This window comes from Ictidomys tridecemlineatus, chromosome 11, assembly GCF_052094955.1.
Source record: "Ictidomys tridecemlineatus isolate mIctTri1 chromosome 11, mIctTri1.hap1, whole genome shotgun sequence".
Classification (NCBI taxonomy): Eukaryota; Metazoa; Chordata; class Mammalia; order Rodentia; family Sciuridae; genus Ictidomys; species Ictidomys tridecemlineatus.
In genome coordinates, this window is record NC_135487.1 from 29,953,203 (window position 1) to 29,969,637 (window position 16,435).

The 16,435-nt window shown below is 49.9% G+C and overlaps 1 protein-coding gene across 6 annotated transcripts in view; it reads right to left on the reverse strand.

Moving 5' to 3' along the window:
* The window catches only part of Hivep3 (HIVEP zinc finger 3), a 457,837-nt gene that overhangs the window by 91,584 nt on the left and 349,818 nt on the right, over nt 1-16,435 (reverse strand). The window lies entirely within an intron of this gene.

The window sequence follows — 16,435 nt, forward strand, 5'->3', positions numbered from 1 at the left end:
ACCTGGCCCACGAAACTGACTCGAATTTGGGCATGGGTGAGGATTAGCTAGAATCATGGATGCAAGAGCACATTGTATTCCTCGAGTCACCAAATGAAACAGAATGTTCAGGACCAGCAGAAGCCTGGGTCAGGGGAGGAGCTCAATGATTACTGAATAAACAAGCCTAGGCGTGAGCATCACATTTCAATAATCAACCTAGCAGGCTATTTTAAGGACCAAGTGAGAAAATTCAGAAGAACGTGCTTCCTAAAGCTGGAATTGTTTTGGTCGACTATGGCATGGCATGTCCCCTCTGTGCTGTGCTCTTTGGGCTCTGCTCACTGTGTCTGCTCTAGGCAGTGTGGCATGATGGCTGGAATGTGGTTTCTAGGGCCAGGATACCTGGGTTCAAGTCCCAGTCCTTCTACCTACGACCTCTCCAACTTTGGTAAGTTGCTGTGCCTGAAAAGGAGGCTAAGATGAACAGGTGCCTCCCAGGGTTTTAATGACCTCACGTAAATGACCCAGAACAATGCCTGGCCCTTGAGACACCCTGCACGATTGCCATGCGCGCTTTGTCCCAGAGTGGCACTCAACCCTCTGGGCCTGGAGTAACCTGCACACAGGCCTGGGATATTGTCCCCTTGGGCACAAGCTTTGCATTAACCTAGTCTTCAAATAGTTAGTGCTTGGCAACCACTTTTCACTATTGATTCCTACAGGATATACAGGTCACCCAAGTCCCTCTGCTGTCCCCTCCCCTCCATACCTGCCGTTACTAAATCCTGCCAGTCCTGCCCCAGGCCCAAGGGTAGCAGGGCGCCACCTCACAGGGGTGAGGCTGGACTTGCTTCCTGGCTCCCATCTATCGTTTCCTGAGTCTGGCAGCCCCTCACCCAAACTTCACAACTCCACGGTTTTCCATCATTTCCGAGTGTGACCTTATGCCCTCTAATAGGTTGCAATTATTAATAAAATGTTCTATTTCTCCCACTGATTTCTCAGAACACACTGTTCCACAAACAATCCACCATTTCCTACCTCTGAGTCTTTTGCTCAGGCAATTTCTTCTTCCCAGAATGTACTCCCTTCCCCCACAACCATGTCTACCTGACCAAATCGTGCCCCTCCTCCCTCACATGGCTCAACCAGCTCCCACAAAACTGGACGTGAGTCCTGCCTTCCAGCACACACAAAGCACATTTGTTGTGGCTCTCTTAAGGTAAATAATGGCGTTCAGTATGTGCAGAGACAACCTGGAAGCCCTTTTAGAATTAACAAAGCTCAGGCAGGGGCAGTGTGACTCTATCCCTGACCCCTAACAGGTGTTTAACACACAGCAACTGTATAGGGTCTCTTTAGACCCCAATACAGCACATTTAACAGATGTGCATTCAGTGCCGAAGCTGGTTCCGGTGGGTGGTAGGTACCAAAGATAAAAGATAGCCTTGGTTTAGTCCCTTAAGGGGATCCTAGAGAAGCAGTTGATTCTAATAGTGTCTGAATGTGTGAAATAGGGAGAGAGAGAGAGAAAGAGAGAGGGAAGGAGGATATTTCAAACAGAGAATCCCCTAAGTGACTGGAATGTTGGAGAAATTGCCTGATGTCCCAGCGCCTGGAGGGAAGGGTGGCCACAGCTGCTGAGGGAGGAGTCAGCAGGGGCCAGAGCCCAAGCTTTATTGGAGGAGGAGCCGGACTTGGTCTTACCCGTGGAGTGAGGTCATGGGATCATTTTAACCAATGAGGTCATGTGGTGGGGATGAGGGGTGTGTCTCTAGAGGGGATGGGAGGGGGTGGGAGCTGGGAGACTTCTTTCTGCAGGAGCCCTGGGAGTGAGGCCAGCATCACTGGTCACTGACTGGTCCCCTTCTTAGCAACCGGTCAGAGAGCTGCCCAGCCATACCAGTATCCAGGCTACCTGCAAATGCCATACACATTGAGGTTCTAGATGGCCAACTAAGTCCATCCGTCTACCTCGACATAAAAAGAGAAATATGCAAATCAGAAGAGATCAGTAGTAGCACCAGCTGGCCAGGAAGCCTGAGGAGTGGGAGTGTCATGGGAGCCACGCTGGCCTCACCTGGGTAGCCTGGGCAGGGAGACACACTCAGAGGCAGGGGACTGGAATCCCAGGATACCAGAATGCGCTAGGCTTCCAAAGAGACCCGTATGGAGAGGAGGAAGTCCTGGGGAACGGAGAATTCCTCCCTGCAACTTTTGTGACCTTCAGTTCCGTGGCTTTACTATTCTGGGAGCCGCTGGCCGGGCAGATGGCTTGTCCGTTCATTACAGAAATTCCTGAAGGATCTACCCACTCTTCATCAACACTCTGTGTCCAGAAATTCTTTGAATCCCTTGCCTCAAACTCCTCGCCTCTCTGGTTCCCTTCTTCTTGGACGACAGTGCTTCAGGCCTTACACAGCCTCCTCGGGCTCCCACACTGACATCTTCATCTAAAGGAAGCCTCCAGTCCTTGGTGGAGACACCTTGCCTCCCCCATCCACATGTGCCTGGGCTCTGTGGAGTGGCACTCTCCCCTCCCAGGCAAGTGGCGAACTCAGCCTGGATGCTATCAGGAGCGCTGGCGTCCAACAATCCCTACAAAAGATGTTGAGAACCAGGCAACGTGGGACTGATGCCGCCTCACGGATGGCTAGAGTGAGACGGGGCCAAGATGTCAGATCTTGAGGGAAAAGGGTTAAAACCCTGAGATCTCAAAGTGAAAGACAGAAGGGCTAAAATAGGATGCCACCCACTTACCTAGTCTCAAAGAAGTTACTCGAGGAATTACTCCAACAAAATAAAAACGATACCAGAATAAGTCATCCGAGAAAGGGCAAGAAGGCCTGCCCAAGAAACAGGGATGATAAAAGCAGAACAAGTACAGCTATAGCTACACAGACGTCCTTAAGGCTGGGCTCATCTTACTGGGAATTAGATACCACTGAACTCTTAACATGAATAGAGAAATATCTTTAACTTAAGGACAGACATTTCTAGAAGAAAAATAAAATACAGACCTTTTAAGCCACAGTATGTATGGGAGAAGGGAGGAACAAACAAAATCCAATTAATTTAGCAAGAGTTAGGGAAGGAAAAATTAAATAGGAGAAAAAAAGTACAATAAGTTAGAGACCTAAGATGACAAGAGTATGACCAAACCTATTAATCAATTTAATAACATGAATAAATTCAATTGTCTTATTGGGTAAAAAATAAAGAAATCTAGCCATATGCTAGATTTGCAAGTAATAAACATAAAACCAATTGATGAAGAAAGGTTGAAATCAAAGAAATGGAAAAAAATACTTAACCGGCAAAATGATAACAAAAAGAATTTAGGGAAGTCAATATGAATCTCAACCAAAATGCAAAAATATTAAATAAAGTGGGACACTTTATATTGCTCAAGGGCCTACAGGAAGACACAAAAATCATGAAACTTTAACTCGGTCTGAGCAACAGGACCACAAAATAGATGAAACAATACATTCTTAAAACCACAAGGAGTAAAGGTAGAAAATAAAGATGGCTTTGGGGATTATGAATCAGTTTTGATGGGACCAGTTGCCTCCAAAGAAGAATAGAGAAGATCTGAAGATGCGATTAGTAGGCTTAACTTCCTACACATTCTAGAAACAGATAAAATTCCTTTCCCTCAAATGCCCTATATCACACTGCAAGAAAACCTCCAATCTAAAGTGTCCAAATTGTACAGATCCCGGCTGTAGTTCCCAATGAAATGATATCTGAGGTGAACAAACAGTGGAACACGAAAATAAAAAAAAGTAAACTTTGCATGTGCCAATTTTAAACTGCTTTTCTAAATAACTTTTGAGTCAAAGAGGACCAGAGAAAAACTGAAATTGAGAGACCTAAGTGTGTGTGTGTGTGTGTGTATGTTTGTGTGTGTGTGTGTGTGTGTGTGTGTGTGTGTGTGTGTGTGTGTATTACTGGGGACTGAACACAGGGGCGCTTTACCCTTGAGTTATATCCCCAGCCCTTTTTTATTTAATTTTGAGACAGGATCTTGCTAAGTTGCAGAGGTTGGCCTCCAACTTGTAATCCTCCCACCTCAGCCTCCTGAGTCACTGGGGTTACAGCCATGCCTCACCAAGTCCCACTGAGAGCCGTACTTTTTGAAATCTATGATATGTAATCAAAACTGCACTGAGGAACATATAAACCTTAAATTCGTTTATGACAAAAGAAGAAAGACTAAAACTAAATGAATTAAGAAGTCTATCTAAGAAACTGAAAAAAATCATATAAATGAAAATAGCCTAGAAGAAATACATGAATAAAGTTGAAAACAAAGGTAAACGAATGGGAATGACAGCAGCCACAGCAACAGAAACAAAGATCAGACTGGTCCTCGGAAAAGAGCAGTACGGACAAACTGTTGGCAAATCTGACTAGCAGTAAAGGGCAAATCACAAGAAGCACTCAGGAAGGCAAGGCGAACATACATATATGAAAGTATTTTAAGAGAACTGGAATATAACGTGATGTCCATGACTTTGAAAATTGATGATTTTCAAGAAAACTCTAAAACCAAAGGAGAGGAAAAAAGTTACAACTCTAGAAGAAAGAGGCTACCAAAGAGGGGATTTCAAATCAGCAAAGCAAAGCACTAGAACAACTGCAGTCTACTCAGTGGACACCTACTAAGTGCCTGCTGTGTGCCAGGCAGTGTTCTGACACTGAGGGTTCAGCAGTGGGCAAACAGAGGTCATTGCCCTTACAGAGCTGAATGTCCAGCCAGGAGAGAAGCACAGTAAAACAGGTAAAATAAATGGCCACAGCACAAGGTGGTAAGTGCCACGAAGAAAATCAAACAGCAAAATGGAATTCCGAGTCGGGGAGGGTGGGCGGAGGAGGGGGTCCACGCACCATGCACACACGGGCATTTATGTGGATTAAAAGTATAAGCCATATCCAAGACACTCCGTGAGAAAGGCCGGCACCATGAGAATTCTTGCATAGTGTAATATTAGGAAGTGACCTAAGGATTTAAGGACCTAAGCCTGAACTGGACCCCAGCGCTATTAAAAGAAAGATGAATACATTTGAATACGTAAAGCTATAACAAAAGACCATGTAACAAAAGATCCCCTCGATGGTTAGAAAGCAAATGACAGACTGGGTAAAAATATTTGGAGTTTTCTGAATTGTTAAGAGTAGGTTAAATTCCTAAAATTCTAGAAATATAAGGACTTAACCCTCTATTATTCATTCCATCAAAGTAACACTTTGTCAGACGTATTTCTTGTGTGTGTCTGTGTGTGTGTGTGTGGTGGCATGCTGAATAATAAAACTGGTATTGAGATATTTTGCAACACATATAAAAAAGGATCAATATACATGATACATAATAAGTACCAACAAAACAGTAAGACATATAGCCAATAAAATGGAGAGAGAAAATGAAAGATCATTATTGAAGGAATAAAAATGTCTAATAAAGATATGAACATTTGCCGGTCTCATTAATCATTAAAGGCGTATATTAAAAGTCAGTATTATTTTTTTCCCAACTGGTTAGCAAAGAGGAAAATGATTGACACCTTCACAGGTTGGAGAGGCCGGGCCAAAAAACATTGCCGATATGGGGGAGATTAGGAGGACATTTTTACCTATCTACCAACATTTACAGTTTCACTAGGACACACCACACACCAACCTAAACAAGCATCCACACAAATGCACATGTGATCGCTACCGCAGTATTTTTAACAGTAATGACAGAAATGGCCCCAGTGTCCATTGGCAGGAATTTGGTTTAGTGAGTTATGATGATAAGTCCACTCAGTGGAGTAGTCGTGGGACACTAGTTTTCTTAATGAAAGATACACATATATTCCTATTGATAATAAAAATTAATTGTGACTTTTCCTCTGTATATTCCCATTTTCCACATGAGTGTTAGAGAGGCTCAGAGGCCTGGCCAGGTGGTGAGTCTCAGTCCGTCTGATCCTGTACTCTGTGGCTGCACACACTTCCTCTCAGTGGGATGGCTAAGGTCCAATCTCTCTCTCTCTCTCTCTCTCTCTCTCTCTCTCTCTCTCTCTCTCTCTCTCACACACACACACACACACACACACACACACACACACACACATCTCCATGCAACCGGGAATGCTGGAAATGTCCAGGAGGATAAATACCCAGTTGTCAGCTTGCCCTAGGGTGGGACAGTGACATGGGTGAGATTTACAAGATGCCTTTTCTTCTGTACACATTTCTATTTTGTTACTTAAAAACAAACAAAAACCCGGCCTATATACAAGTTTCACTTTTACTATTAAAAGCTGGAAAGCTGAGGCAGGAGGATCGTGAGTTCAAAGCCGGCCTCAGCAACAGTGAGGCATGCTAAGCAACATAGTAAGACCCTGTCTCTAAATAAAATATTTTTTAAAAAAGGGCTGGGGATGTGGCTCAGTGGTTGAGTGCCTTTGAGTTCAATCCCCAGTACCCCTCCAAAGAAAAAAGGATCCCAAATTCTAAAGATAAAACAGAATGGTGGTTGTCCAGGCCTGGCAGGGGGAGTGAGGAGGGATAGGTTAGTTTCTGGTTTCTCTTTTGCAAGATGAGAAGAGCTCCAGAGAGGGATGGTGGAGACGTTTGCACAAGTTTATGAACATACTTAATCTCATGGAACTGTAAGCTTAAAAAATGGTGAAGATGGTGAATTTGATGTTACAAGTATTTTACCATAATAAAAAAAATTTAAAGATCTTCTGTTTAGAAAATAGTTGAACAGGGAAAGGCTAGTGAGAGAAGAGGGTAGGGTCCAGTCAGGGCAGGAAGGACGAGGGTCAGCTCCTCTGCAGTCCCCACCTAAAGCCCGATGGAGAGGGCCTGTGCTCTCCACTCCCCACCCTCCCATAGAACCAAAGCCTCGCAGCATGGCCTCTGCTGGTGGGTGGAGGGAGACCCATATCCTGGAGCCCGAGCACTGGGGTTGGCCTCACTGCAGCTGATAAATGGTGAAGGACGACCCCAGATGTCTGGCAGGGGCCAGCCACAGTGGGTCACAACATGGTTGGTTCCCAAGAGCTGGAGAGGGGCCAGGATGCTCTGGGCCGTGTGCTGGGCTTTAGACCATGAGCCCAGAGAGGTGGAGGAGGCTGGCTCTGAGGACCCAGTGCCCCCCTGACATGGGTGGCCCCTCCATTCTGAATGAGCCATCTGCAGACAGAGCCAGCACACAGAAAGCTGGATTTGCCCTGCCTGGGACAGGGAATCGTGGGACGAAGGTTTCTATTTTCACGCTTCTTCCTGCTGTTGTGGACTGTGGATCAATATGAAAATACAAAAAGTCAAGACACAGGGACACACGTAGCAGAGTCACATGGAATCATCCTAGTGGCCATGCCACTGAAGATTGGGAGGGGAAACAGAAAGAATTACTGATGTGCCTCCTTTGTCCAATGCCCCAGAAATAGCCTGGGACACCCCTGAGAGTCAGCCCTGACATCATCTGCAGAAATTAGGTCTAGACCCTGGGTTCATCCATTAATAGCTGGTGACCTCAGCTGAATTACTTAACCTCTCTGAGCCTCACTTGCTTCATGAGTCAGAAGTAAAGCACCTCATCTCTACCTGGGTTTGTCACGTGGATCCCATGCAACAAAGCGTCTGTGAGATTGGCACAGGCCCAGAATACAAGAGGTGCTCAATAAGTGCCAGTGCCCTTTCGTGGATTAGGGTAGGAGAACATCCAAACCTCCTTCCCACAGTCCATTTCTCCTCCTCTGGTTCCATTTTGGGGTTGGGTCGGCTCTTCAAGATTCCCACCTTCTTCCCTCTGGTCAGGGTCATAGCTGTCCCTTTCCTGGGCTCTTGCCTTTGCTTCAGAAGCCTGTGCTGTAGTCTGAGAATTCGGTCACATGCATCTGGCCACCCAGAGGCCATTTAGGACCTTCTTGGTCCCTGGTGGAGTTCTTCAGTGAGGCTTCTCACCCACATGGTGGCTGGATCCTGGAGGTGTCCCCACAAGAATGAGCAGAGCGCCACAACAGAACGAGCCCCGAGTCACTGCAAAGGCCAAGGCGTGCCTGCAGAGCGACCTGGAGCGGCCCTCGGGAGAGGCAGGGGAAACAGGATGGCGATGCACGTCCATTTGCATTGAGAACAGAAAAAGAGGAAGTTGGAGCCCAAGTGACTGCAGTGATAGGCAGGAAAACCATTCCACAAACTGGGCATTGGGACCAGCAGGGGAAAGACAGCTGCTCTCCAAGCTGAGCAGGGCAGGGCGGGGAAGGTGCTGGTGGTGTGAGGTGGGCACAGCCTCGGAGTCTAGGAGATGGGGGGGGAGGTGCTCAGAGAGGAGGTGGGGGGTCATTTCCTGCCCTACCATGCCATGCCTCTAGGGGGCCCTCTCTCCGTGAAACTGGGTACTCACCACAAGGGCACAGAGGACAGCTTCTCCCCTCCCTGGGTACAACAGAAAGCCCACTGGATGGTCTACATCCAGCCCACATCCAGCTGGCAGTGAGTGACTTCCATAAGACATTCACCAGCACAGTGCAGGACCCCAGGGTGCGGAGGTGATGGAGGCCTTGCCCCTGTCCCAGGGTCTCGTAGCTCTGGTAGGAATATGGACAAGAACCTTTCTCCAAGGAGCCCCCCACCCGAGCTGCTTCCCCGTGAAGACTTCTGACATCTTCCCAGTTTGTGGAGGCTAAAGCCAAGAGCAGGGACGGAACCCAGCACTGTTTAGTGCCTGCCACGTGCCAACACTGTCCTTAGGGTGTCAACGTCATACTAATCCTGCGAGCAGGCTCCTCATCACCATCTGACAGCTGAGAAAACGGAGGCCGTGAACAGAGAGGGCTGTGGACAGCCTTCCATGGCAGAGTCCAACACTTTGTGTTACCTAAAACTGGATGCCGCTGAGTGGCCTGGGGAAGTCATTGCACACCTTGGACTCTCAGTTTCCTCATCTCTAAAATGGGAGCAATAGCACCCACCCCCACCCCCGCCGCCAGTGTAAGAGGTAACTAATGCAGAGCTGACTTTCCAGAAATTTCTCTCTCTTGCTCTTCAGTTATTTCTGGCTTTTTAGTTTTACTTATACCTATAAGGATTTTGTCTTCTAAAATAAGGTGTCAGATCCCATTACGAGAACACTGCAACCTATTCGCAGGGAGGAAAAGAAGAGGAAAAGAAAAGTAAAGCTTCCTGGAGGTTCAGAGACAGTAGTGAATACAAAGAAAAGAAAAGCAAGTTGAGATCCGGGGAGACCCCAGCCACGGGACCTCAACCACTGGGCCGCAGTTGGGATGTGCTAATAAGTGCCTGCTGAGAAGATTGCAAAATAGGGTGTGTGTTTTTGGAGGGGGAATTGCTTTCTGTGCCCACAACAGCTGCCCTCATTGCTCAGAGGGGAAGCCTGGGGACATGGGCCCTTTGGAGTCCCTGGCCCAGCTTCTGGCTCAAAATCCAACCTGCCCCACTCTTGCCGCCTTTCCCCAACCCCACCACCACCGACTCAAAGTTTCACCAGACTCAAAGGCCACGCCAAAGGAAACTGCTGGCTCCAGAGCCCGCTCAGCCCACTGAGGCTCTGTCTTTTTTTGGCCTTGTGGCTGCATGAGTGGCAACCTTTTTCCATAGAAAGTTTCCATTGCATCAGTTATTTACATTCTTACCACCTATATGTGGGCCCTGGTTTCGAATCAGTGAACCAGAGCAGGCCTCGTGGGGCCCATCACAACTTACAGGGAGTGAGGGGACCTGTCACCCTGGCCAAAAGACCCACGGCCCTGGGGCAGCCCTCAGAGCCAGCGTTTAGGGTCACGGGCTCCTGGGTCAGCACCCACGCCTCTGCTTCCAGCTGTGCCACCACAGGCAGGTAATTGACCACTCTCTCGGAACCTCCACATGAGTCAACGAATGTGTTCTTCTACCAGCCTGGCTCAGACCCCCACGGCCTCCCCCTCACCTGGACCGACGCACGGCAGGGTCTGAACTCTCTTCCCAGCTCACCCTCTTTACGGCCAGACTCCTGACACCCGCTGCCACTCTCCCCCAATCCTCCAGTGGTTCCCCTGGAGAGCAGCATCTCCAGGTGGGATCTCCTTCCTGGGCCCGCAGGGCTGCCTCTGGCTTCCACACGCCTCTGAGAAACCCCTCCTTGCCAAACCACCAGGCTCAGTGTTCACATGCCTCTGAGGGTTCTCTCCGCCAGAAGTGTTTTTCTCCACTTCACTGCGAACAAGTCCAACCCATATCGGCCCACGGGAGCCCAGCTCACATGCCACCTCCTCCACAGAGCCCTCCAACCCCCGCCCCTCTGGCCGGCTGTGACCTCTCAGAGCATTTGGTCTCTTTATAAAGGTGTTTCCCTCCTCCCTGCATGAGGAACACAATCCACCCAGATGCCAGTCGGCACCACAGACGAAACACACAGTCCTTGAGGACTGGGATGTGTGTGATTCATCTCTGTCACTCACAGAGCCTCAGATACAACTGGTGGCAATGAGTGAGTGAATGAACACAGAGTTCTCTCATTTTACTACCCCTGGGTGGAAAGGGAAGATGAGTGTGGGCACGTGGGTGAAGATGAGTCAACAGCCCAGTGCCATCTACACACTCTTCTTGGCGCTTCCTGAAGGACCTGGTAGACTGGGGTGAAAGCCAGGACACCAAGGGGCTCCCAGGCTCATCCTCACCCAGCTCCACGGCTGAGCCCCACAGCCTAGGGCCCGGGAGGCCTGTCCAGCCTCACCCTCTGAATCTCCGCATGGAGGCCCTGGTGTCACCTGAGCAGCTGTGGGGAGAGCAGGAGCCATGGCGACCTCCAGCGCCTCCTGGACCCCCTGAGTCTCTCCAGCCTGTCAGCTCCTAGCCACCCTCCTGCTATCACCTTGGCCAAGGCTTCAGCACCTCCTGTCTCCCCGACCCCCTGGCCTCACCACATGACGCCCTTCTTCCCTGGTCTACCCTCCATGCTGCCCAGAGGGGTACTTCTTCTAGGCAGCTCTGATTAGGCCACGGTGCTCCTTGGCCACTTTGATGATTGTGGCAGCTTCTCCCTTTCGAATGCCCCCCGTCGTCCATCCAGAGCTCTGCCTCACAGTCCTGGGCTAGCTGCCCTTCTGCAGACAGTGCGGACTTCAGGGCCAGAACACGCCGTCCCGTCGACGTCTCCAGTGCCAAGCTCAGCGCTTGGCCTGCCCCAGGTGCGATGGAAGCGTGTTGAGTGGATGACTAACCAGGCACACTCACCCTGCCCCTGGCCGGCCTTCCAGGGTGTGGCCCAACATCACCAGGCCCAGGTCTTCACTTACCAGGACCGAGCATCAGGGCCATCTGCTGACCAGCAGGTACGCTGTGTACCTGGACTGGAGGGTTTTCCCAGGGAAACGGCCACCCCTCTGTCTGTGCTGAAGGTTTCTGAGCCCCAGTGGCATGAAGTCAGCGGGGCAGACAGTTGCCTTGTGTTGGCTCTGAGGCCTGGGAACACAACTCAGAGATGGGCCGAGGCTTTGGGGAGGTTCCAGATGCAGGGGAAGGAATCTGAGGGCTGTTTGCCCTCTGGCCCACTCTGCACAACACCTGCCAGGAGTTTCCTTCCCCGCTGCCCACCCTGCTCACCCCCTCCCCAGACTGTGCCCCCCACCTTCCCATCTTTTGATCCTTCCCCGGGTCCAGCCTTGCCTAGTTCCCTATTTTTTTGTTCTTAAAGTAGCTAAATTTAGAGAACTACGAGACTGTGGGGTCTGAGGGGTCAGGGTAGGTGGGCGGGACATGGGTGTGGCTGCAGCACCCTCATGAGCTGACCGCGTGTCCAGAGCTGCCACATTCCCAGCAGTCCTCAGGAAGCCCATCTCTTAAGGACTCCTTCTGTTCTAGCTCCCCGTCAAGCGGCTGATTACCAGCCAGAATAATTCTTCCCAGTAAAAGAAAAACAAACAGAGAGCCACATGTTCTTTGCTCTTCCTGAAAGCCGGGAAGAATCTCTAACCTCAGGAATTGAAGTGAGATCCCTTTTTGATCCTTGAAGGAATGTCCCCACTTGGTCGCAATTTCTACATCCATATATACCCAGGGCTTTCAAATACACTGGCGCATTTGTTCTGATTTTTATTTTAACTACTGGGTGAGATGGACCTCGATCACTCTCCCACTACAGATAACGTGAGGCTCTGGGATTGAGGGATGGTCCCAAGTCCCCCAGCTGATGTGAGGGAGAAGCGGAACTGGCTCCCAGGTCCTACACTCAGCTGCCCAGGTGCTCTCTGACGGACAGGCAAAGTACTTCAATAAAACAACAGCTCTCACCTCCCTATATTTTCCCACAAACCCTTGCCATGATGGACAGGTACACAAGGCAAGTTTATTTCTAGAAGGCAGGTCTCTTGCAGGCCCAATATTCTAAAGACTAGACAACACCCAGAGCTAGACTTGGTCTGGACAGTGGAGCCTTTATTTCTGAAGCTTTCACGCCTTCTGCCATCACAGCCTCTAGACCTTTGAGCTCGTTCCAGGACAACAGTAGCTCTCCTGCAACACAGGGCGAGGCCTCAGTCCTCCTGGTTTCCCAGGCCCTGCCCAGGTCCAGGCTTATGAGAAGTGCCCAGCACAGCAAGGAGACAACGGCTTCTGGGCATCCCAGGTGATACCTGCCACCGTTGGGAGAGGAGTACTGGTCCTGGCCTGCATCTCCAGGGGAGAAGAGTAACTATGATAGCAGCACTTCCCTGGAGAGTAGTGTCTTCCACGGGCTTTTATGGCAACCATGATTACCTTCAGCCTGAGGAGGAGGGAGGAGGCAGGGACTTGCCAAGACCAGCTTTACCAAGTGCCGGAGCCAGGACCAAACCCGATGTAGCCTGTGTGCAAGTCCAGACACCTGGGAGCACGTGCTGCAGAGTGTGGCCCCTATGCATGTGGGACAGAACCAACAGGCATGACACAACCAACAGGCATGCAAAGTGTCAGAGGAAGAAGTGACTTAGAAGGGACAGAATGGGAGCCTTGAGGAATGGGAGGGCCTACAGAATGGGAGGCAGACGGGGGGAGTGAGGTGGCATCTGGCTGAGGGGCTATATCTGCACAGTGCACCTGCAGGAGACCCCGCTCGGGGCTCTACAGCTGCTTGCTCACAGAGGGGACAATCATTTTCCTACTGTCCAGCCTGGACAGTGGAAACCTGTGCCCAAGAGTGGAGAAGCAGGCCAAGAAGAGACCCTGCGAATACCTGACAGCCTGTGCACAATGAGCACACTGGGGAACTGGGGGATACTTTTCCCATGACAGTCTTGGCCTCCCTGTCACACTGCATGGGTTCCGTGAGGCTGCTGTAACAAATTAACCACACCAAATACACTGAAACACCACAAAAATGTATCATCTGAGCTTGGAAGTCCAAAACGGGTCTCACCAGACTGAAACCAAGGTGTCTGCAGGGCTGCGTTTTTCTCTCTAGAGGTCCCAGAGGCAAGTCTGTTTGCTCCAACTCCCAGCTTTTAGAAGCTGCCCCATTCCTTCCTTGGCTGGTGGCCCCCTCAAAGCCATCCATGGCTAGTTGAGTCTTTCTCACTTCGCGTCACCCCGATGCTAAGTCATCTGCCTCCATTTACCATGTATGAATGATCACACAGCACTCCATAAATTTGTACAATTATAACAGTACCTAAGTGTGTGTGTGTGTGTGTGTGTATATACATATGAATATATTTATATTTTAAAGTTCCTTATGATCACATTAAGTCTACATGGATAATCCAGGGCAATCCCTATTTCAAGGCAAGCTGATCTTCAGCCTTGACTCCATTTGCTACTTTAATTCCCCTTTGCCACATAATCTAACATAATCACAGGTTCTGGGAATTAGGATGTGGACATCTTTGCATGTCGGGGGTGGGGCATTCCTCTGCTATTATCTTTCATGCAACAGTTCCAGGAGGAACGCAGCCCAAGATGAGGTGAGGGGGGTACTCACACCTACTGCAGTGGGAGCAGTCGCTTCCCAGCTGCCCGCTTAGCACACATCACCCTTGAAAACCTCAGCGTGTTTCCACACTGAGCCGGGCACAGGCCGCTCCCACAGTGACTGCAGGAGCAGAGCCAGAAATAATGCCACTGAGATGGAAAACATCCCCTGCCCATTACTCCACTCACTCTCCCACCACGAAGGGAGGCTCCTGTGGGGCCTAGGTTGGAGGCCCTTCCAGGGTTGGCTGAGGATAGAGGGAGCAGTTGTTCTACAATCTGGCTCTGGGCAGGGACACAGGTGTGCCGGGGCTGCTCTGGGGGGTCTGAATGTGGGCCTGGCCAGGCACCCCCACCTTCTCACTTAGGGTGGGGGGGAGCTTAGAGTCTGCCCTCCCCAGCCTCAATGCCCCTGAGCCACAGATCCCTACCAGCTCCCAACCACTCTTTCTCTAGCTTTTTGCTGCCAGATGCTGGGATCTGCTGGACATGCAGCTCTGAAGCTCAGAGCCCATGATACTCTCATCTTGACCCCTGGGCTCTGGGATGTGGCTGGGCTCTTTTCCCAGTCCTGCTTCTGTCCTGTGTGCCTGCCCGCCTCCTCTGCTTCCCGCCCTGGGAATCCCATCTGGGAAGCTCCATGCAAACCCTCTGCCTCCAAAACTCCTTTTCCTAAGGGTTTTTCAGAGAACAAGATTCACCCACTGAGGGGCCGAACAACTTGATGAATCAGCTATGTCTCAGCCTCACCATCCATCTCACTCACACATATGACATTGTGTCTCGATGGCCTGGGAATCTCCCCCATGACCGTCCAGTTTCTCAGGTCTTCTGTCCTGTTCTACAAAGGAAAACAGGAAGGAACGTGCCTTCCCCGTGCTGGCACGACACGGAGCGTGCCGTTCACATGGGCTCATTCGACCCTCTCTTCTCCTCCACTCTTATCATCCCCATTTTATAGAGAAGAAACTGAGGCTCAGGGAAGGGAAACACGTTGCCCAAGGTCACACAGCCAGAACAGACTGGACTTGTGTGTGCCTGGCTCCAAAGCCTGAGGCTGCCGTCCCATGTCACACCAGGGGTGGGGGGAGGAGACACACAGACGATCCATTCTAAGTGCTACAATGAAATGTTTCCAATTTATCTCCTAAAAACCCAAGCCTTTCGAGATGTCTCCAATTTTGTCTCTTTGTTATATTATGGGATTTCAGCGTGAGATTTTTTATTTGAGTTAAAAATAAATGTTGGAGGATCAAGGAGAGGTTCCACTATTTAAAACATTTACAGATCGCAGACTGTGGCCAACCCTTGCCTTGTACCCACGGCAAGACCGAGGCTCAGAAATGGAAGGGATCTGCTCACAGGCATGACCTTCCCAGCTGAAGCCAGAGAGCTCCGCCCGTACCTCCTACCTACTCCTGGAGGGAGAATTCATTGTATGCTCCATTTGGCCCTTTGCACTGCTTGGCTTAGAATTTAGAATCCAATGTGGTGTGTGTCCTTGTTCCTGCTCTCACAGTGCCACACAGTTGGTGGCCCAGGAGTGTGCACGCTCAGTCTCCATGTCCTTGTCCATACAGGAAGACATCTGTGCAGGGCAGCAGGTTCATCTGGGTGGATGAACTTGAGAAGACACAAACACACCTGCTCTGATCCGAGCCATGAGTGATGACATTGGGATCACAGATCACAGGGCTGGGCCCAGAGCTGCTGCTCCAAGGAGAGAGAAAGAGCCCTATATTTAGAATCAAAAGGCTCAGGCAGAGTCCCACTTCTGATCCTTACCACTTTGCGGCCTTGAATCACCTACCTAGCTTCTTTGAGTCTTCCTCAGGGGGAGAAAATTATGTCCCCTGAGGAGCTGGTAGGAGTTGAAATGAGATAAGCAACATGGAAATGCTGGAGGCCTAGGAATCCTCTAAGCTACAGAGTCCAGGGCTCCACCCTATGCCACTGTCTGATTCCAGAGCTGTGAGGAAGGGCCCAGGAATCTGTATTTCCCACTCCTGCCAGAACTTTATGGCAAGTAGTCAATGGACCACACTTCCAGAAATCCATCTAGAAAGCACTCAGTGTGTGTTTGTTAGATCGCTGGATCTGTGAACATCTGCTGAGCCGCACATGGCTGCAGGGAGACAGAGGCTGGAGGAAATAAGTAATTTTCTCCAAATACATTTCCTGTGAAGTCCAAATGATGGGAACTGGGTTGGGGCTTCTAGGACGAGGAGGAGGATGAATGACAGCTCCCTTCTCCAAGAAGCTGTTCCCTCTACCCAGGGAGAGACCTGGCTGAAAGGCCACACCCAGTGGCTCAGGGTCAAACCGGAAGGGACGCTCCAGGGAGACAGTCCCCTGGGAATGAGTTCCAGAGCCTGTTCTCTTCAGCATCTTCATGAAGACAGGAAAGAAAGAACTGAAAATATGCTCATTAAATCTGCATCTGGCACCCGATTTGGCAGGGTTGCCAAAATTCTGTAAGACTAGAATTAAATTAGCAAATTGGAAGTAA